Source organism: Ambystoma mexicanum, chromosome 7p (genome assembly GCF_040938575.1).
Source record: "Ambystoma mexicanum isolate Mex_15411 chromosome 7p, UKY_AmexF1_1, whole genome shotgun sequence".
NCBI lineage: Eukaryota > Metazoa > Chordata > Amphibia > Caudata > Ambystomatidae > Ambystoma > Ambystoma mexicanum.
In genome coordinates this window covers 348926972-348951225 of record NC_090939.1, presented here as the reverse complement: position 1 = coordinate 348951225, position 24254 = coordinate 348926972, and positions in this window count along the sequence as shown.

Genomic DNA, 24254 nt, shown 5'->3' with positions numbered 1-24254 from the left:
TGTTATTTGTGATCACATTTTCCACTGGCTGTTCTGATAATCTTAGTAAAGACCAGAAGTCTCTTGCGTTGTTCGTCATTAGAGCTTTGGTGATGTTTTCAGCATCCGACTGATATAGGTTGCTTCGATGGGCTTGTACCCAGGCTTTGTATTCTGATTTTAGGGATTTCTGTATGGCAATGCCATCTACAGGTCGCAGAGTTTTGTTGGCATTCCTCATGGCTCTTCTGTACTCACGTCTCCTTGCTACTAGATCAATGTTGTAACAGTGTTTTTTGAGGACACCTGTGGGCTTTAAGCTTGTTTTCGTCTGTGTATGAGCCACTAGCAGCGGCTGGTAATGGACTGCTTTGATTTCTGCCGTCTGTCCGTTTCCCTTATACCTGTGGGCTAGCTCTTTAATCGCTGCTATGCTTAATTTGAGACGGGTTCCTTTGGCATTGCTCTCGATGTCCATGACTGCTCGAGGATTTTTTTCAGTGTGGATGGACCAACAGGTCTCCAGCAGGTTGTGATCGCTGGCAATTGTGCGTCGTACATCGAAGGTGGTGGTGATGCTTAGCAGCAGTTTGGAAACAAATATATAGTCAATTGTCTCACTCGAGTCAGCACGTTCCCAAGTTGGTATTCTGTTTGGTTGTGGGAAGGCGATGTCAAGATTATGCAGTTCGCGAGATTTGGTCAGATCAAGCCACGCTCTACCACGCTGTTCAACTGCGGTTATCTGTCTGGTTGATCGAGTGCTCTTCTGAGTTTTGCAGGTTGCGTTTAGATCGCCGCATATCATGAGCGAGGTCACTAGCAACTTGGCCATTGTGTCGTCGATTACGTGTTCGCACATTGAGATGACATTTTCTTCACTAATTGCAGCAGGGTTCCAGTATGCGTTGACAATGACTATTGAGTTTACTGTTTCTTTGGTCTTGTTTTGTTGTTTCCATGTTACACTTACTGCCAGAAAAGAAAGATTTGCGATCAGGATGGATCCAATGGAGAGTCCGGATCCTGTGCGGCAGGCGATCATAAGTCCCGACATCGGTCGTCCTAGGTGACCCTTAGCTGCTGGGGCCATTACTATTTGGAATCCGTCTGTAGTTGGGGGGCTTGTTAGCCATGTCTCTTGGAGACATGATGTCACATTTTCCTAGGTTGATGTCTCCAGGGACTGTTAAATGCGAATGCCCTCTTGTATTCCATGAGCATAGTTTTACTTGACGATGCAGATTTTCTTCTTGTGGTGTTGCTGTTGGGTTGTGCTCTCTATGGATGGATTGCGATTTTTTTCGGTGCATTGAGAGAGCTTTTGGTAGCCAGGCCCAAATCCCTTGTTTGTTGTTAACATGTTTGATCGTATCCAATGGTTTGGGACTGTTTTGTACTGTTTGTCGAATAGTCCTTGTTGTTTCACATGATTTGTCTTGTGGATGTGATTCTCTGTCACTTCGGTGTTTACTGACATGAGGCAACCTTTTCGGATATTCCGTCTTCGTCACTTTGTCTTTGGTCTCTCGTCGCTCTTGTGGGTTATTCGGGGCTTCTAGGACCTTATGTTGATTCTTCGATGCATGTTGTTCTTCTTTTATTTTTGCAGCAATATTTTGATTGTTTCTGTTGTTATTATTTGTACGTGAAGTATAAATGTCACTGTTCTTGCTTGTCTTAGACTCTTTACTTGTGTGCTTTTCTTTCTGTGATGTGACTTCTAAATAGAAGCCAAGACTGTAGATTTCTTGCTGGCTTTGATGAATCTTCTTGTAAATGCTTGAAGATCCAATGTACAAAAGTGTTGATGCTTTGCATTTGTTGTGCCAAGGTTCAACAATGAATAAGTCATCTGTCTTTATCCCTCTTAGATTTGGGATCTTGTGTAGGATCGACATGACTGTTCTTCTGTTTAGCGTAAGTTCGTCCTTGTTGCTGGACCGTTGCTCCATGTACAGTATCCACTTTACCTCTAAGTGCTTATCATTGTGTCTCGTGTAGATGTCAGTTCTTGATCTGTAGATAACTTTTTTTTCTGTCTAGATCTGTTCTTTCTCCAGACCATGCTTGGGTGTTGGGATCGCTTCTTTGTGTAGAGTTGGCTTTTGTGCTTCTTTTCTTTGGGGTTAATCTTTCGTTTTGAAAATTATGACATTTAGCTTCTGGTTCTTTGAGTTGTTTGTCAATCCTTACTCGAGCCCTCTTGTGATGATTTGGGGTGCATCTTGTATTTTGGGGGTTTGCCGTTGATCTTTCAGTTCTCGAGATTTGTTGTAAGTGTGACCTTGCGCCCTCTTGTATTTTTCTTGGGAAGTCTCATGGGATAGACGATTGTGGCTTTCTTCTAGTGTTTCAAAATCTTGTTCGAAGTGATCTGTGTTTTTTTTTCCTTTAGATGTGGATGGCATATCGCTGTCGGATGATGACGAGTGTCTCTTATCGAATTTGAAATAGGCACAGATGACTAAAAATGCAAAGGGGCAACATCAAAGTTTGAAATAGGCACAGTTGACTAAAATGCAAAGGGGCAACTTCAAAGTTTGAAATAGGCACAGTTGACTAAAAATGCAAATGGGCAGCATTTAAATTTGAAATAGGCACAGATGACTAAAAATGCAAAGGGGCAACATCAAAGTTTGAAATAGGCACAGTTGACTAAAAATGAAAAGGGGCAGCATCTAAATTTGAAATAGGCACAGATGACTGAAAATGCAAAGGGGCAACATCAAAGTTTGAAATAGGCACAGTTGACTAAAATGCAAAGTGGCAAAATCTAAATTTGAAATAGGAACAGATGACTAAAAATGCAAAGGGGCAACATCAAAGTTTGAAATAGGCACAGTTGACTAAAATGCAAAGGGGCAACATCAAAGTTTGAAATAGGCACAGTTGGCTAAAATGCAACAGGGTAGCACTACAGGAGCCAGTAGGCAGCAATGGGTTCAAGATTACAGTGATAGTTGCAAAGGCAGTGTGCAAGGAGCAGGTGGTATATATTCTCTATCTTGGGTGAGCTGAATCGTAAATTTGAGAATAGGAGCGAAGCCATGCACTTGTGGACAGGCAAGACAGGAAGTATGAGTGAAAAAAAGTGGATTGAATTAAGGGCGCAATGAATGTTAGCTCTTGTGAGTCTGGTGGCACGCGAACATTTGTGTAGAAAGACTAAGACAGGTCAGGTTGGCAACAAGAGCAGGATACTCACATAGGTGTCAGTATGGTGTTGAGCTTGGCTGCATTTCAAAGTGAAGTCAGCTTCACAGTTGCACGTAGTGTAAATCCAGCAGCAAACAGTTCATATTGTGCTCCATGGAGCGAACAGGGGCAAATAGGAAGGGGCCTTGCTGCTGTGGGCCTTCCTGGAGAGGGCCGGCTTTCGCCTGCCGGCGGACTTCTGGGGGAAATGAGGACACGTTGCTAGGCAACGTGGGGATCAACAATGGCGGTGGCCATTTTATAAGGAAGATGCCGAGGAAAATAACTGGTGGCTAGGCCAGTGACATGGCGTGGATCGCGTCTGTGTTGAGGCGTATGGGCTACCTCACCTTCAATGGTAGGGGGGAGCGCTTCCATGCAACTGCTCCTGTAGCTCTGTGTATGGTGGCACTGCTGCTCCTAGGGCACAGCTGCTCCTGCAGTCCATGTCAGCGTTGTGTCAGCAGGTTGGCGTTGTAGAGAAGCAGATGCTGTGAGATCTGCCCTCTCGAGTGATGTGGCTGCAATGGGAATAGGGGGGCAAACAGGAAGGGGTCTTGCTGTTGTGGGCCTTCCTGGAGAGGGGTGGTGGACTTCTGGGGGAAATGAGGATGCGTTGCTAGGCATCGTGGGGATCAACAATGGCAGTGGCCATTTTATAAGGAAGATGCCGAGGAAAATAACAGGTGGCTAGGCCAGTGGCATGGCGTGGATCGCGTTGGTGGTGAGCCGTATGGGCTACCTCACCTTCAATGGAAGTGGCGAGCGCTTCTACGCGACTGCTCCTGCAGCGCTGTGGATGGTGGCATTGCTGCTCCTAGAGCACGGCTGCTCCTGCAGTCCGTGTCAGCATTGTGTCAGCAGGTTGGCATCGTAGAGAAGCAGATGCTGTGAGATGCAAGATGGGCTCCTGCGCTCTCGAGAGACGTGGCTGCAATGGGACTAGGGGGGCAAACAGGAAGGGGCCTTGCTGTTGTGGGCCTTCCTGGAGAGGGCCGGCTTCCGCCTGCTGGCGGACTTCTGGGGAAATGAGGACACGTTGCTAGGCAACATGGGGATCAACAATGGTGGCGGCCATTTTATAAGGACGATGCCGTGGAAAATAACAGGTGGCTCGGCCAGTGGCATGGTGTGGACAGCGCTGTGGATGGTGGCACTGCTGCTCCTAGAGCACAGCTGCTCCTGCTGTCCGTGTCAGCGTTGTGTCAGCAGGTTGGCGTCATAGAGAAGTAGATGCTGTGAGATGCGAGATGGGCTCCTGCCCTCTCGAGCAACGTGGCTGCAATGCGACTGGACAACTGTACTAGTCTCACATGGCTGCAGGTAATTTGTGCCCACATGCACATGTCCCTGGATGCATTAGCCCCATTTCAGGTTCCGCTATGTGTCCTGTGCAATGGGTATGGTGTGGGTTGCATCTTCAAGATGGTTCATGGTGTGCACTGACATCTTGTTGCATGTGCATCATATATGCATAGCAGTGTTGGAGTAAAATCAGTGATGAGTTGTGTTCTGTCAGATTTGGTAGTAGGGAGCGTTGGCTGTAGTCAGTACTACATTGGGCATTCTGCACTGATCAGTTCCATGGTGACATGCAGCACTCCTATCGGTGTGCCGAACCAGTGACACACTGTGGTATCCCTGGTTGACTCAGTTCAATACACTCCCAGGGATGACTGTCCTGTGTGGTGATATGCTGGAGACAGCAACATAGTGCATATGAAGTGCATAGTGCAGGATGACCTTACTTTGTGCGAAGGCTGCTGATGAGTGGTGCATTTGTTGTGGGATGTGGGCTGGTTACCTGTTAGTCATGTAGTGATAGGTGTCGGCCTTACTTCATCACTGTGGGATTTGGTTGTCATGTACCGTTTCAGTTGCTTTGGGGCACAATGTTCGGTGATGTGCACATCTTGCACTGACGTCAACATTCCCAGCCAGATGGAGTATGCATCCCCCACCCCCATTCCCACCCAGGTGGAGTATGCATCCCCCATTCCCAGCTAGGTGGAGTATGCATCTCCCCACATTCCCAGCCAGGTGGAGTATGCATCCCCCCATTCACACCCGGTTGGAGTATGCAGCCACCCACCTCACAACCCCGATGCACTGCCATGGCCCAGTCAGGCAACTCACCAAGCAGCCAGGCACGTCGTCCAGCATGTCGCTCCATGAAGTGTGATAGCTTGGAGTTCCGCAGGACCAAAGAGTCATGAGTTGATCCAGGATATCTGGCACAGCAATGTGTGATGATCTTGTTGGCCTTGCATACCATCTGCACATTGATGGAGTGGTATTGCTTGCAGTTGCGATACACCACCTCCATGCCATGCGGGACCACCAACTCCACGTGGGTGCAGTTGAGGGTGCCTACACAATTTGGCATGCCTACCAGTGCATGGAAGGCAACTTTTGTATCGAATATCTCCTGGGGAGTCTGTGGTAGGGATATGTAGTCCCTTGTGTGCTTGAGGTTGGTTCAGTATCAGGGAAAATAAGGGTTTTGATATGCTATGCATATGCCCCACTGTGTGCTGGTAGGTGCCCGTGGCAAGGAAGTGGAGCACAGACACTACCTTGAGTAGAGGGGGGATGTCGGTGTGTATTTCTATGAGGCTCACTATGTTGTTGTGTATCAGGTCCACTATGGTGGTGATGGTGTCCCGGTCAAGCCGGTGCAGGGTGTGGATCTGCTCAGGGGTTAGATTGAATGGACTTGCTCTGATGCAAGGGATTGGGGGCTGGCGGGGTGGTAAGGGTGACTGCACTGGTAGGGCATGCTGGACCTGTCTCACCCTCCTTCTCCTCCTGTGTCTCCTCTGTGGTGGCGGCTGTTATTGTTGTTGTTGTTGAGGCATTGTAAGCAGGACCTCCAGCTCCAGTAATGCTACTACTATTGGTATCATCTTGGTGTGGGAGGGGGTGTGGTGTGTGGGTGTGCTCCTTTTGTACTGGCCCTGACTCCATTGCCTCCACCTGTGCTGATTGTGTGAAACTGTGGCACTTGGAAACACTGCTCAAAGTTCTTTACACCTTTTCGGCAATGCCGGTATTTACACCATGCCGGTATGTACTTTTTCGGCCTTCAGGAGGCCGTTATTTGCATGTCCGCCTCACTTTTGATCCTCTCCGGTTTACGGCATGCCGCTAATGCTGGCATGGTGTGTCCCGTGCGCGTGCCCTGACCACTACTTACGGCATCGTACTTTACGATGCCATTAATAGCTGTCTGGTTGGTCAGAATAGTCTGTAGCAGTAAGCGATGCCGGTAATCCTTTACCGGCATCGTTTTTCCCCTACCTCCAAACTCGGAATCAGGGCCATGGTGTTTTCTACTTCAGTCATGGTTGATTCTGCTTCATTTACTATGAGTGGCTCTCCAAGTGGTTCTTGGCATCCTGTAACAGAAGGTTGACTGCCCTCAGGAGTGTTTAAATTTAGTTGTGCTTGAAATTCTTCCTCTTGTTGATGTTCATTGTCCAACATGTTTTTTTTACAGCTTGATATTTGTGACACTGCTTTAATTTGCATTGAAAGCATCTTCATCAGAGTCATGGGTCTAGTCAATCTTCTTCTTTTCTGCATGGTTTAAAAAGTTGGAGTAGGAACATGTAGTAACGTTGTTTATGTTGATGAGTTTTAAATGACAGCTTTATATGATTAATTAGGCTGGGTATGATAAGTTTAACGAGGCTGCCTTCACAAGTTTTGACCATGGATTTACCTTTTTTTTTCATCTGGTTTAATATTATTCTTGTACGAGAAATGTTAGGCTATATGGTATAAGCACATGTTTTCCAAAGCAGTACTCCTGTTTGGGTATTATGTGTCCAATACATTGTTTTACTAAATGTCCTGGCTGTTGGGATCAATTTTGGCTATTGTTTCTATGTCTTGGTATGATTTCAGCACTCTTTTTCTAAGTGCAGCAGGACCAAGGCTTTCCCAGACTATGTTTTCAGATTTGCCATACAAGGTTGTGCCTGTTAAGCGGTCTGCAGCTTCGCAGAAAACACATTCTCTATGGGAGAGCATTTTGCCAAAGCTGTATATTTTTTGTGACAGTGTTTTGTCAGATGATATGTCATCTCAGCTTTGGTTCGGTAGGCTGTGACATATCATGCAACAGCAGTGGAATTGTCTCCAATGTATTGTATATCTATGCTTCACTTCTTTTAATGCAGTATGTGTCCTTAGGCGATTTGCCTTTCACTGTGAGTCTAACAGAAGACATGAAGCTGTTTACTTATCTTTTTGCTGAAACTGGTCTAGGGAAACCAAAGTGTAGTTGGTGTAGTATGTGCCTTTCTTTTTATATCTGCATCAACAATATTTGCCACATTTATGTCTTTGGAACTGTAAAATGTGTGTGTTTTAGCTCACTATGTGTGCTTTCTGAAAGGATGGCACAATTTACATATTTGTGAATGAACTACAAAACAGTGGCATCACTGTCCTGACCAGATTTAGGAGCATATTTTATCCACAAAAGCATGGGGATGTGTGGTGCTCATCTGGATTCACATTCTTTTCTCCAAAAGAAGTGTTGCACTTCTCTGAGGGGAGGAATTCCTTTATTACAGATGAAGTGCAGCATGGCAATAAAGTGATTGTGGAAGTACCTTGATACATTTACAGGGTCAAGAGAGCAGAGTTCTCCTGGTGTTTTTATGTCTAGCCCTGTTTTGTTTAGGGTTGCTATGCGTAAGACGCTGGGCAAGTCTTCCCATGCATACTCTGCAAAACTTTTTGTTTGAATCTGGGGTCTTCAGAATACATTTGTAAATAGTGGTGTTAAGATGCTGTTATGTGTATGCATCATTCATCATACCTTACCCCTTTTCCAGTTGGAAAGAGCAGAGGAAAGGCTTGTGCTTCTACACTTCTTTCCCCTATGTTGATTGGAGATCCTTTGGCTTGCCGCATTTAATATGCTTCTAGTGCATCGTCTATGCTGTCTTTGGAGTGCAGTTGGTGAATTGTATACTGGTCTAAATTATTGGATGCCATAATAGGATCTACAAGTTCAAATTGGCTATTTGATGAGGAATCCTGAATTATTTTGGTGGTCTGTAGGGCTTCTATAACTTTGTTTAAGTCTACTAGTTGTTGCCAATTTCGTTTGTCTTTCATAGACACACTATTCACTATGATAATCAAAGATTGATATTTTGGCTGTTGCACTCCCAGAGTGTCTACATTTTCTTTAAGATCCAATAAACTACTTTGCCACAAATGCCTTTTAGTAATTCAGAAGGAGGCAACTTGCCTGTTTTAGGTTGAGGGTATATTATAGCTTGAAATCGGTGTACTGTTTGGATTATAATGCTCTCATACAAATTATGCTGTTGGAGAGGTTTTGGTATTGGGACTATTTCTTAGTTATTAGTGATAGTTAAGACATGTGGTTATTATTAAGCTTTGTAGTGCAGTATGTGCAAAGTATTGAGCTGTTAGTAGTTTCATATTTGTTCTTTGCTATAAAACAGAAAGCTAATTGGAACCATTGGGATTCCTCATTGTCTTCTATTTTGTATGTTATATGTACAGTTTTGGTGCTCTTTGTATAAAAAGTTCTGCAACAACATACGAATACAGATGTGCTTTTAAACTTTGCTATTTCTTTTGGGGTTGGTCTCCCTAAGTTAACTAGGGGCAACCAGACGTGGACTCCCTTTTCACTGTGCTCGGAGAGGCACAGCTTGACCTCACTGATGATGCCCAACAAGGCTGAAACACATGTATGGGGTTGCTGTTGGTACTCTTGTTCAGAGAGGAATTGCCATAGCATTTTGGTGCTGGACTGCCCATGTGGGCGGGACAAAGACTGATATGCAAATGGATATTTCCTATCTGTGAATGGTACAGTGAGCAAAAAGTGTGTGCTGTAAACTCTCATCTCAGAACAGGTTATCATGCCAGGTTCTTTCTGGAGAGGAGCGCCTGCTACCTTTCTTTAAATATTTATTTTTTGTACGTTTGTATTAGAAGGTTGGCATCTGTAAGGTTGTTGCTACTCTTCTCTAAAGTTACTTGATTTTCTAACTGTTCTTCACTTCCAAAATATTTGCTTTGGATATGGTCTATTTCTTCAAGGAGTTCTTTGGCTGTGCCACGTAGAAGAATGTCATTGAAATGTTCCAATTCTAAAGCAGGAATGTTTGCATAGTACAGTCTCTGGACAAGATTCTGTATAGTGGAACGATGTGTCACTAACATTTTGATGTGGGGTGGAAGGTTCTTTTGCAAGCAGGTCTGGAAATGCAGGCTACTGAATGTCCTTGCAGTCCTGTGTATTTGCCGCCATGGACAGGAATCCATGGTTTGCACCCTTTTCATTCTCATTTTCTCTTTCACATAGTGATTGAGGAATTGCTGTAAATATTTGAAGGATTGTTTTCGTCCATTACACATTGAGGTTCAGGGCCATTTGTAGACTGGGTGGATTGGTTTAGTGGAATGGAGAATTGATTGTAAGTTTGTTGGGGACATTCTTTCAATGAGGGTTTCTTCTGCCATTATGGTGTTGTCTACCATTTCATACCCTTGGCCACTGCTATGTATGGCAATTGGTTTCATCTGCTCTTGTTTGTATGCCTCTTCATTAAAATATGGTTCTGTGCTGGTTGTGTGAATCCACACACCTGCACAGAAGTTTGCAAAGGTATCTATGTTGATATTGCACATGTTGCAAAATACTTTTTGGTGTTACTGATTAATGTTGTTAGTGGTTTCATTCTGTTTAAAATTAATGTAAACAATTTCTTTTGAGGAGCATTTCACTGTCAATTAGAACTTCCAGAATTAGTTTACTGCAGTAAGTTGTAATGGTTGAGCGTGATTTCTCTGCTTTTTCTATAAGATTCCGAAGGTCTCTACATTCGAAACATTTTTGTAAAATACATTTCTTGGAATGCTTAACTGTGATTACAATAACATTGGTAGATGCAGTGCTAGCAATACTGGTAGTTGTATACTTCTCAATACATTTATTTTAATGTTTACAGTTTGGAAGAGGGGCCATACGTTTTTTCCTGCTAGGTGGTTAACTTTTGTTCAGTGACTGTATTAGCTGTTTTGTGTGAACATATGCTACAAATTCTACTAGAGGTGATGAATATGTTGCATGCTTTTTGTTTTATCTGCTCTATTTTAGCATTGTTTTCTACAGATTTGTTTTTTGGTAGGCATTCCTTTCTGGCTGTTGGAGAAAAAAGTTAAGTACACATTTCAAATTTGTGCAATGCATTTGCGATCATTGTGCATGAGTCTCTGAATATCATGGCAGGCATAAATAGAAGAGGGTGTGATTGTGCAATGGTCTGTTAGTTCTTGTTGGGAAGGTTGTACTAGTAGCTGTGTGTGTTGAAATGTGAAAGGTTTGCTTCAGTTTGTATGACAGCGCGCTGTGCATGAATAAGTAAGGACATTATGATGTTTTCACGATAGTAGTGGTTGTTACCATACTGGTGTTCAGATGAGAATACAAAGAATGTGCCTACTGAGGTGCAATGAGTAAGAGTGACGCAATTGCTGTTGGACTGGATAGAATTTGATAGGCTACTATACAATAACATTGCACTGTATGAGCAAAAGGAAGAATAATACTACACTACTGCACTTACTTTGTTGGATGGGAAGAGTAGTTTCTTCTGGGTTTTATGTTCTAGTAGAGATGTTTGTGTGCTTCAGGAGGCTGTTCTTCACTTTGATTGGGAAAGAAGAAAGTTATTGGTTATGTGTGGTAATGGCAAATTAATTGTACTAGGAGAACACATAATTTTACTCTGTTGGAGGATTGGTTGGGAAGAAGAGATAGTAACATTGCAAATATTTATGAATATGGTTGTAACACTGCTGCTGGTGCAGAACGGTTTCCTAGATTCCTAATTCCTTGTTTGGCAGCAAGCTTCCCAGTGTAACTAGCATATTACAGGCCATGATGCATGTCATGGTAATATATTGAAGTTTCACATTGGATCTGGCACTTGAACGTGCTACGGAAATGTTCTTAATGTGCTGCTAAAATTGAATATGTGGTTTGAAACTTATGCAAGTGGGCAGTAAAAGAAAACTTTTAAAGCACACAGTATTTTAAGTAACTGCCACTTGATGTCAGGAGATGGGACACATGAGAGTATGATTATTGAGTAGGTTATGGCAGAAACTCTGTTCAATGCATTTGTACAAGAGTTGCAAATGTACTGCACAAAACATATGCATACCTATAGTTTGTGTTGATGGATGCAGATCTGGATGAATATGGAAGCAGACATCTTGGAGAGTTTCACAGTAGTTTTTGATGCAGGTGCTTGGAAATAACAGGAGACCTGTACTCTGAGTGTTGAACAGTAGATATGAAGTTTTGAACTGTGATGAAAGAGTTCGATGTAGAGTTTTTGGCTGTGATTGGTGGATGGGTGTGTGACTGCTTAACAGTAACCAATGAGGGAGTGCTTCAAAGAGTGAAGTGGAAAGGGAAGAAGGGCTGCCCCTTTGATACAGGGTCCGCAGAAACCACAGTAGTCTGCGTAGATGCTGTGCCACATCTGGGTCTTCTGAGCAAGCCTGGCATGGAAATGGGACTGTGGGGATTAGCCAATCAGGTGTTGAGGTGTGCTTTATCGGGAGAGAGGATAATACTTTGTTGCATTGCTGTGTGCACGGAAGATGGCAGAGATGCAGAGAGTCAGTGTGTTGATGGTGGGAGATTCCTTTATAAGTGATCTGCAGAGGTATGAAGAGGGAAGAGGTATTTCTGTCAATCTTGGATTTCAGGGAGTGGAGGCTTTGTGGTGTGGAGTGCCAGGCCACATTTTGAAAGGAATGCTTGCACTTTGCAGAGATATGGCCACTTTCAGTACCCCTCATGTTGTAGTGTGCATCGTGGAGCACTGTATTTGGGTTATATCAGTGCTCCAAATTTTCTCAGTGCACTGAAGGACTTGGCGAAGGCACAGATGATGATTTTTCAAAGTGCAATGATGTTTTCTTTTCACAAATACCACCTTGAGCAGTATGGAACAACCCCAATGTCCTCTGTTCTCAGCAAGATGCCGGAAAAGTGTCTGGCAAAAAGAGGAATGGCTGCATTTTTATGTAGTGCTGGCATGTTCTCTTTCCACAATGTGAACATTAATTCTCTTAGTTTTAACTTTTTCACTGCAGATGGCACTTCTTTGTCCACCATTGGATATCCCATTTTCTTTTACAATCTAAGGGATGCTTTGAAAAGGTTTATGTAAGACTGTAAAGAAGAAAAGAAAAGAAAATACCATAAATAAAATACAAAACAAAAGGTGTTTGGAACAAACACCTTCTAAAAAAAGAAAAACTGCTATTTTCAGAGCCACCTCTAAAGGGGAAATATCCTACCCTGGGTTATATTTCTATCCCCTCCCCCTTGAATTGGACAATTTATCTGCACACAATGCGGTAGTCCACAGATCGCACGTGCTACATCTGGGGCTTTTGAGAATGGCAGGCATGGAACTTGGTCTGTGAAGGCCAGGGGATTGGCCAATATGCTTCCCTGGGTGTGGTGTGCAAGGAGAGACTGTGGCAGAAGTTCTGTTTGCTGAGAGGAGTGCAGCTGGATATGGCTCTGGCTGTGTCTTTAAAGAGTCCGAGTGTGTGGATTTTGAAGGTGCATGCAGATCACTGTGGAGTGGCAGCATATCTTGGAATTGATCATGGTGATGTGCAGTGGTATGTGTGCGTGGCATGAAGTGGGTGGACTTGCTTTCCTTCACTTTGGTGAGGCACCATCATCCAGTCATTATTATTGCTCGTTGTGGAGGGAACAGATCAGGCCATGTTACCAAAATCCCACTACAGTTTGTGATGAAGGATGCATTTGGGAAAGTCATGAACATTTTTCCCAAATCCTGAATCATCTTTTCTCGTATTGCCCAGAGACAGATGTGGCAGCACTCCAGTTTGTTTGGTCCACAAATGGAGAAAGCGATGCACAATGTTAACAAGGCTGTTTGGACATTTTGAGAGATGTTGGCATTTCTTCATGAAAACATTACAACATTTTTGCCGAGATGGAGTCATCTTACTGATGCTGAGAATCATCTTTTTTTGTTGCAAATATCCAAACTGCTTTTCAGCCTTTTTTGCAACTATAGCAAGCATTTTACAGTAGGTGTTGCCTACTTTTTTTCTAAACCTTGAAAAAGACCTTCCAAAACAAATAAAAAACAACAAAAAAACAATATTTAGAACCACTACTTTCTCCCGCAAAAGAGTGCAATGGTTTAGATGCTGCAACCATCTACATTTATTAGATGTCCACGGACTACTGCGCTGTCCAGGGCCTGCACCAGTTGTTTAGTACTGTGAAAGGTGGCTCTGAAAAGAGCAGTTTTTTAGTGATTTGTATTTCTTTTTAGCTTTTCTAGTCATGACACAGTAGGGTGGGAAGGGAGTGTAGGTCAGGGCCACCAACCACAGGGACGAAGGGGCAGCTGGAGAGAGGAAGATGTTGCATGGGCCTCACTTAGGTAGGGGGCAATGTTCCTTGTGCTCCCAGACCGTAGCCTTTAAATCACTTCAGAACTGTTCACCCCTGCAAAGAACTGTGTCGCAGTACATACAAAGTACAGTGACCCTCGAAAGACAAGGGTCCATTGCATTCTGTATGGTATGTGAGGCATGTTCGGGGATCCACTGCCCCACAGGAGTGTCTGTTGTGGTGACAGGAGCAGATGTCAAGGCTGTGAGAGAGGAACTCATCCTAATACCTCCTTTGAATGGGACGACCCTCCGAACTGCTGCCTTGTGGTTCGACCTCAAGTGTTGCCGCATGGAGGTGGTCCCGTAGCTGTACAGCCCAGGCTTTCCGCGACAGAGTACGGTCAGTGCAATGAACCTTGGCCACATGTGCCTTGGGTACCCCCCAACCGTGGTAAAGAGCCTCCACACCCAAATCTCACGGTGGCAGTTAGTTGGAGGGACTTCCAAAACCTCATCCTCTTCTTCTTTTTGATCCCTCTCTACATCACCATGCCTGTTCCCCTCCCCACGCCTTCCAGAAGGTGGTGGTGGTGTTGGGGGAGTGGGTGCTGAGGAGGCAGCAGAAGCCATGGATGCCATAATTTCCAATAGCAGGAATCCACCAACAGCAATCCCAATGTCAGCCAAGTGCTTTGTCATGGGTAGCCAAAAATAGAATGAGGAGCAGAAGTGGGTTGTGTCCTTTTATAGGAGTGCAGGGGAGCACTCCACAGATAGTCATGCACTCCACGACACTTCATGCTTGAGGTTGGGCTCAAAAAGTTGCACATAGTCTCCAGATTTACCAGGGCATGGTCTAGGACCTCTGCATGGATGAAGTTTCAGCTTAAAACACCTTGGATTGGTCAAAAAAGCCCTTTTTAACTATCTGGGGTACAAACAGTGTCGTCGGATATGGAGGAATGCTCAGCGCGGGTGCGGTCACATGATGATGTCACGAACATTCACAGGTGGGACGGCTGTTTGTAGGACACCTATCGTGCGTGATGTGGCATGTGCATGTGCCCAGGTGTCCATAGGACAGGGTCAGGATCCCAAAACTACTTGGAATTGCACCACATTTGTAATGTAATCTTTGATGTCATGGGTGTAGTCTTAGCAATGGACGGTGGTGGCGAGAGTAATTCTTAGCTTACCATAATTGGCACATTTCTGGGGGTTTTCGATTTTACTTGTAACCATGATGTCCATTCAACACACTTTTTCCACTGGTTTTGATAGGTTTTTATTAGTGCAATTTAACCATAATGTCCCTATAACAATTTCTTTTCAATGATATATATATATATATATTACACAGCCACAGTAGTGGCTGCGTAGTTATGGTTAAATTGCTAATGCCATAGGAAGAGCATTTTTTTGGCGGCTTATAACTCCGCTCCCCCTGGACGAATCCCCACCAAACTTTAAAACAAGTATATGGCCCACTCTGATTTTTTTTGCAAAGTTTGACCAAAGTTATATGCACTGAAGTTATAAGACACCATGGGCGGCTTATAACTTTGCTCTCCTTGGATGAATCCTCACTAAACTTTGAAAAAGTGTGATATGGGTTGGCCCATAAAGACAGTTAAATTGTTTGATTCTATGGGTGTGATCTATGGGTGTGATATGCTGTGGTGGTTGTGGCCAGGGCCTAGAGTCTTGGGTGCATGGCCATAGAATCAAATATCTATCAACTATTTGCAAATGTACAGTTTGTGTACTGTTTGATTTGTATAGTTTGTATGTGAAGTTTAGGCTATGTCATGTCATTAAGATTGTAGAGTTTTTTAACAAGCACTGCAGTATAACATATCCATGGAAGTAAACTTTTTGTATTGTGTTGTATGGTTGGATGTTTGCTTCAATGGTTCTGTTATGCAGTAGAATTTATGTGTTCTATTACAATATACTTACTGTTTGATTTTTTGAGATTGGATATATTTTTTTTATGAATTGGGTAACTCAATAACATATTCTTTTTCAATTTCTGTGATAAAAGAAAAGAGCATGTTAGTGAATGTATTGTATAAAGACTTAATACATTGCATAATAGACATATCAGCTTTTTTTCATCCCTCATATTTAGTAGTTTACAAACCAGTGTACTGTGCACTTTGCTCAGTTTCTGTGTTTGTTTTTCAAATCATTGAGTCTGTGGGAAAAAAAATCCATGTCGGATTAAAAAAAAACTTGTTGTTATGATGCAGTCTATTGTTTGTTTTAAGTGTTCACTTGTTGTTTCTGGCTAATGTTCTATCTGTTGGCTTGTTGCAGATTTTTGGAGCAGTTAGATAACCTGTTGGCGTATTCTGTCTATTTTTTTTTATAATTTTGTGGTATTCATTTATCTGTTTGGTTGTTATAGAATCTTGGGGCAGTTAGATACCTGTTAACGTATTCTAACAGTTTATAGTGTTTTAATTGACGTTTTGTTAATGTTTAAGTACAGATTAGTTATTAAATTTTGATTTTAAGAAGATTAAATAAGCGTTTGTAATATTTGCTGGTAATCTCTGCTTTAGAGTAATGGTACTATCATTACTTTCGAACCATCCACATTTCTTTTTTATATATGCCGTGTAGTGACCTGAATTGGTTGTGGCTCCTGTGTGGTAGATTATACCTATTGTTGTGAAGGTTTTCTTACCAAGTGATACTTGACCATGTGTGAATCCAGTCAGTTTACAGTTGTTTTTGGTACCATCTGCATTGTAACGTAGAAGCATTAAGCATTTACTATGTGTTTGTATTAGTAAGGTGCAGCGATTATCTGAATTGCAGGTAGTACATAATCTACCATATTTTGCATTTTGTACAAGTTGCTGAAATGGAATGGATTCACAATTAAGTATGGATACATACACCAAGCGCTCATTGGGGATTTGTTGATGTGTCACATTTTTGCAGAGAGTGCATATGTTTCCACATGTATAAAATCTGGAAGATTTCATTGATAGGTATGTTTTTGTTTTCCAGTAATTGTAGTAAGTAAATAATACATTCTTGTGGATCTTCTTGTGAGTTTATAGTGAATTACACCATTTCAGCACAGTAGTCCAATTCTTGTCGTATTCCATGAACACTTTCAGGCCGATTCATGGAATAATTAGCGCGGCGCAAGTGGCCAAAAACTTGCGAATCGCAGTGGAATAGCGAAAATCGCAGTGCAAGTGCGAAAATCGCACGAAAAGCAGCGCACATCGATTCATGGAAGGCCGTGCGCGAGAAAACCATCGGATGTGCGATAAAAAAGTGCGCGGCGCACGTTGGCGCACAGGCCATCTAACTGCGTGCGCCAAGTCACAGCGAAAATCGCACAAGCCACAGCGAAAATCGCACATAGCGCGGCGCACGCAACAAAAGTAGGCGTAACACGGGGCGTAACACTCGGAATGGGGAACAACTTGCCAAAATGTGGGCGTCACGGGGGAAGTACAGGGTACAAGTGCGCGGAACGCCCACACGCTCGCCTACAACACGTATTCATGGAATAGAATAGGGCAAAAAAGCGCATGCTCAAACCAGCGCACAGGCACAAACAAGACCGCCACAAGAAAGCAGGCGGTAGCGTCTCTGCGCCTGTAAGAAAGGTGCACCAAAAGGTGCGCCAACAAATAGCACCTATATACAGCCATGATGAATGGCCCATACTGTGGCCCTCCAGGAGAAATGACGTGCAAAGGGGTACCCACAAACACGGACACCCGCTGAAAAAAAATACGTGTGCGTGTATACCGGGGTGCGTGGGAAGTCTCACACGCGATTTGTCAGGGTACGTGGATTTCAGGGGTGCGCGTGAAGTTCCACACGCAATTTGGCCGGGTACGTGGAATTCAGGGGTGCGCGGTAAGTTCCACACGCGATTTGGCCGTGTACATGGATTTCAGGGGTGCGCGGGAAGTTCCACACGCGATTTGGCCAGGTACGTGGATTTCAGGGGTGCGCGGGAAGTTCCACACGCGATTTGTCAGGGTACGTGGATTTCAGGGGTGCGCGGGAAGTTCCACACGCGATTTGGCTGTGTACGTGGATTTCAGGGGTGCGCGGGAAGTTCCACACGCGATTTGGCCGGGTACGTGGATTTCAGGGGTGCGCGGGAAGTTCCACACGCGATTTGTCAGGGTACGTGGATTTCAGGGGTGCGCGGGAAGTTCCACACGCGATTTGTCAGGGTACATGGATTTCAGGGGTGCGCGGGAAGTTCCACACGCGATTTGGCCGGGTACGTGGATTTCAGGGGTGCGCGGGAAGTTCCACACGCGATTTGGCCGGGTATGTGGATTTCAGGGGTGCGCGGGAAGTTCCACACGCGATTTGTCAGGGTACGTGGATTTCAGGGGTGCGCGGGAAGTTCCACACGCGATTTGTCAGGGTACGTGGATTTCAGGGGTGCGCAGGAAGTTCCACACGCGATTTGGCCGTGTAGGTGGATTTCAGGGGTGCGCGGGAAGTTCCACACGCGATTTGGCCGGGTACGTGGATTTCAGGGTTGCGCGGCAAGTTCCACACGCGATTTGTCAGGGTATGTGGATTTCAGGGGTGCGCGGGAAGTTCCACACGCGATTTGTCAGGGTACGTGGATTTCAGGGGTGCGTGGGAAGTTCCACACGCGATTTGGCCGGGTACGTGGATTTCAGGGGTGCGCGGGAAGTTCCACACACGATTTGTCAGGGTACGTGGATTTCAGGGGTACGTGGGAAGTTCCACACGCGATTTGGCCGTGTACGTGGATTTCAGGGGTGTGCAGGAAGTTCCACACGCGATTTGGCCGGGTACGTGGATTTCAGGGGTGCGCGGGAAGTTCCACACGCGATTTGTCAGGGTACGTGGATTTCAGGGGTGCGCGGGAAGTTCCACACGCGATTTGTCAGGGTATGTGGATTTCAGGGGTGCGCGGAAAGTTCCACACGCGATTTGGCCGGGTACGTGGATTTCAGGGGTGCGCGGGAAGTTCCACACGCGATTTGGCTGGGCACGTGTATGACAGGGGTACGCGGGAAATTCTACATGCGATTTGGCTGTGTGCTCCCAGGTATTCCCTGTACACCCTCCACGGCCCCTGCAGGCAGCACACACCACAGTGGAGCTGTGTCCGTCGACTCCAAATCATAAGAATAAACAAATGAAATCTAAAACTAAAGAACTATATACAAAGGCGGCGGGCAAGTCCAGCGGCTCACTCCATAGGGTTCCGGGCCAGGGCATCATCAAACTCCTCGTCTATGTCCCGGAGGCGGTCCTGTTCCATGGCCCCGAGGGTCCGCAGTGACGACGCCATCTGCTCCTCCAACCCCCTGCGGATTGCCTCGAGGTACTCGGCCCGCCTCAGGGCCCTCCGCATGGAGTTCTCCGCCCTGACCATCGTGAGCCACTCCTCTTCCGCCCGCCGCCGCTCCGCACCAATCTGCTGGCCCAACCGCAGCCACACGGAAGACACTTCCTGTCCTGGGTCCTCCTGCCCTCCGGCCGATGCCTGCCCCTCCGATGTTGATGGCCCCGAGCCATGATGCCTCCCACGTTGACTCTGCTGCTGCCTCTGATGCAACTGCCTCTGCCAGCACGACGGCATCCAGGCTGATGGAATCCACCGACACCGTCGTGCACGTGCCCTGCCTGATGATGCCGGCACATCCTCCATCTGCTGGGGTACAGTTGCTGTGGTGTCCACCCCTGCTTGACCTCCGACTCCCGACTGTGGCAGGGATGGGATCCCCACCGAGCTGGCTGCATAGGTCAGGGCAGGTCCACAGGGGGCCCTGGTGGCATCTGGGCCGGAAGACGGCAAGGAGAAAGACCGGCGTATAGCCTCCACAGAGGAGGAGAGGGCCGCCAGATTGGCCGACACATGCAGGAAACCCCCGAACATGGAAGATCCCAATTGGGCCACGTCGGCACGGTGCTCTTCGTGATGATGTGCGTGCTCCTCCCGGGAAGCACGCACGTCATCACGAATTGCACCCGTGCGCATCGCAACCCCAATCAGGACCTTCTCCATACGGACACGAGTCCCCTCGTCTGCAGGTGCACTCACAGGGTCAGGGACAGCGACATGCACAGGCCCCTCCACGGTGACCTGTGCTGCCTCCTGCCCCTGGCCCTGGACTGCACCACTTGCACCTCCTCCTCTGTGGAAACCACCAACCTGGATGGCTCCTCACCGTCTTCCACCGTAGCAGGCCCCTGTGGGGGCTCACCCACCCCTTCCGCTGCAGCCGTGGGGGCATCCCCGCCGCCTTGCTCCACAGCGCCGTCTCCGCCCTCTTCTTCACTAGCCGCTGCGTAGAGGGAGACAAAGAACACAAGCATCAGGGTACTGTACAATGGTCCCCTAGACAGGAAGCAATAGCAGATGAGTACCACTGTCAAAGTACACTTCCATCATGTCCCTCCGCAACACATGGGTCAGTCCAGGCAAAACACACACAGTAACAGGCATGGTGCATGCCATGGACATTTCCATACATGTCCAATGGACTCTTGAAACATACAATGATATGGAACTCACATGCATCATGGGTCATGCCTATCACATGCACACACTTCACCTCAGTCACATCCATCTGGCCCCATACACCCCAAACACAGTGGATACAAGGGTAACTAGGCTGCATCAGTGAATCTGTGCATTGTCACACACATGTGTCATGCATCCATGGCATGCACAAGTCACAGACACGCAGGTCAGGCACACAGACATGGCTACCATATATGTACTTGGCATCAGCACCCATCCCTCACCCCCACCCATGTCCAGGAACAGAGACTGGCATGCTCTCATGTTTAGAATCTGCATAGGGCTCCCCATGTGGCATTTAAACACATGCAACAACCATGTGGTTCACACATCACTGGTCGCACATGCATTACCATGATGTCCCTGCACACATACATGCATACATGGCCTATGTCACACATACAGGCAAGTATCAGAGAACCAGCACACCGCAACATGCCCTGTCTCACACAGCAATGCTTGGACACTTACCGCTCAACTCAAGACGGGTCTCCCTCTCAAGGATCTGGGCGTGGAGCGCTGGGCGTACGCGTTCCAGGACCCTCATCTGGATGGAACTCATGCGGCCCCGGCCCCCCTCCATGAGGCGCCGGGCCTTCACGAGGGTCCTGGACCTCAAGTCCTCCCAGCGCTTCTTGATCTTCTGGACGTCGCGGGTTGCCACCCCCTCCGCGTTGATGGCAACCACACAGTCAGCCCAGATCCTCTCCCGTCCTTCCTTGCTGGCGCGGGACGATCCAAAGAGGGCATCATACTGCCCCAGGACATGCTCCACCAGGACACCAACTTCGGTGGCAGTGAAGCTGGTGCCCCTCTGCCCCTCTGGCCTGGGGTTGCCACTGGTGCCAGATGTGGAAGTGCCCGACATGGCAACCCCAGAGGCAGGTGTGGGTGGGAAACTGGGTCCTGGAGCTGGGCTGTGGAGCGATGTAATCCCAGTCAGGAGTCTTCAGTTCCAGCAGGGGTGGACACAGCAACTGGACCCCTGCAGATGGCTGATGTGCAGGCACCAAATGGCAGGGCACGGTGGCAGCAGGCAGGCAGGCAGGCAGCAGCAGATGGCACGTGGGAGGCTGCTCGGGGCACTGGGGGGCAGTAATTCGGCCTTCTGGGCAGGAGCGTGGTCTTCTGTGTGTTTTCGCGTGGCCAGCTTGATACGGAGTGATTTGGCACGTGAAAATCCTGCACGTCAGCGTGAAATTCGAGGAAAGGCCCTTAGCGCGTAAGCGCGTCAGCACGCATACGCGATTCTATTGGACCAAAGGCCCTCAGCGCGTAAGCGCCTCTGTGACGTGACCCGCACGGGTGTTTCCCACACAGCACGTGATGACGGAGCACACGTGGAAAGACTGTACGTCAGAGTGTCATTGCGTGTAATTGGACAAAAGTGCGCGTACACGCGATTGGCCTATGTACGTGTATTTCAGGGGTGCGCGGGCACTTACACATGCAAGTACGTCAGCGCACCTGTATCCCGGGGTGCGCGGGAATTTCCACACGCTATTGGACTGGGTACTGGATTTCAGGGGTGCGCGGGTCACACGCTCGCCTACAACACGCGCAACGCATAAATTTGCGCGCTAACTAAATAACAAGCTCAGGCCCAGGATGAACATACCGTTCCTAGCAGCAGTGGGCGTGGGCTACCAAAGGAGGAGGAGGAGGAGGATAGTCAGGGCCAGAATATTCACACCCAGAACCAGCCTTTTCGGGATGCCTGATGACCAGGTGTATGGGAGGTACAGGTTTCCACCACACATAATACTGGACCTGGTGAGTGAGTGGGAGGGTGACCTCACATCACCCACCCTGTGCTCCCAAGCACTCAGCCCCCTGGAGAAGGCCCTCAATGTACTGCACTTCTTAGCCACTGGATCATTTCAGCGGACAAGTGCCATAGTGGTTGGGGTATCACAGGCCACCCAGTCACGCTGCCTACACCAGGTCTTGAACATCATCACTGCACACCCATCAGTCCGCAGGCACATATACCTGTCCAGAACACCTGCAGAAAGGCATGCTGCCGCCCTGGATTTTTACGGTGTGGCACGATTCCCCAAAGTGCTAGGTGCCATCAACTGCACTCATGTGGCTCTACGTCCCCCCAGGGCATCAGAGCACATCTATAGGAACCGCAAGCACTGGCATTCCATCAACGTGCAGGTAGTATGTAATGCCAAGGGAATCATCACCTCAGTATATGCCAACTATCCTAGGTCCACCCACGACAGCTTCATTTACCGAATGTCCACCCTAAGCCGGGACCTAGAAGCTGGGCGGCATGGCGATACATGGCTGCTTGGTGAGTATGAATGCCACTGCACATGCATGCATGTCAGATACTGAGCAAGGTCACAACCCCACCAATGATACCAATCACCACCTCCACAGGGGACAGTGCCTACTCTCTCAGCCCCCACATGATGACGCCAATTCGGAACCCCACCACGCCACCCCAGGTAAGATATAACACAGCCCACATTACAACCCAGGGCATAGTGGAGCGCACATTCGGAGTGCTAAAGTCACGCTTTCGCTCCCTTGACCGTTCTGGCGGGCAGCTGTTGTACGCTCCCCCTGTAGTGTGAGGGATCATAGTGGCAGCATGTGTCCTGCACAACGTTGCAACACGCCGGGGCCTGGCCGTGGACATGGTGGTGGCCCCACATCCCCAACCACATGCACAGCCGCTGCGCATGGGAGGGGAAAGGGCACGGGGGGAGGCAGCCCGTACACAGCTAGTGGCTAATTACTTCACATAGAAATCACACCCCTGTGGAGTGCACACTGCCCTGGCACATTCCATCTGACAATCAATGATGACTCAACCTGACACTGATCCTGAATGTCTGGAGAATCAACCGTAAAAACCATATCAGCCTGAGATTGTTCACCTGGAAGTGTTACAATGTGTGCATCCCTACCCACACAGACACCACCAATGCAGTTTTGTGAAGAAACACATTCAAGCAGCTAAAATGAATACCGACTTGCAAAATGCAACAAGAGGACAGTGCCATGTCAGCCAACCCATCCCCAGCAACGCCACACGACACACCGTGCCATGTCATGCTATTTGCAGGTAAACAAAGTAATCCCCACAACATGACACAAGTGTCACAATGTACAGTGTACCTAATTGAAACTTGCAACACCTGACATGCTCACAGTAATGCAGGACCAACAACAAACTTGAGCAGGTACTACCATTAACATGACATCACAAATGTAATAAATTAGTAGTCTCACCACCTGGAAATGCCTGTACTCCCACCACTTCCAACTGTGCAGTGTTGGCGCCATGTAGAGTTGTAGGTGCACTGCTGCCAACATGGACCCCATCTCCAAACTAGAGGGCCTTGTGTAGACATGAGGAAGGGACCTGCAAATTGGGAGGTAGACACAGATGATGAGTTTCACATCAATGCAACATGCAGTGTACAACACAACAGCAATATGCACTAGGAATGTATACACAGTATTGACTAGACTACCCACACATGTAGTGGGAGTCCAATGTCACCATGTACGTCAATGTCACTTGGGCACACCCTTTGCAAGCCCATGGAAACGGGAAGCAGGAGGGGTGTGTGTGACTCAAACCCAAGCATCTGAACCAAATACATGACAAGCCTGCATGTGCCCAGCCACAATGCAGCGTATGCCCACAGGAACCACGGAAGGCAACAAATTGTCCCAAAAAAAATGGGAAAAATAAAAATAAAAATAAAAAAAAAAAAAAAAAATGGCCATTGATGGGCCCGGGGGGGGGGGGGGGTTGGGGAGGCCACCCAGGAGGTCCGAGGACAGGGTGCACACCAAAACCCACCTGTGTGGATCCTGGGAAAAAAAACACCTCCATGGGCTCATGGCCCACACGGCTACCCTATTGTGGGAGTATCACTGCTGTCGCTATTATCACCCTGTGCAGCTGCATCCGGAGGTGGTTGCACTATGGGAGGCAGCCCACGCAAGGCCCTAGTCTGCTCCTCCATGGCTGCAAGCATGCGGGTGTGGTAGGTCTCGTTCTGGAGGATGAGTGTGCGGAGGTCCCCAT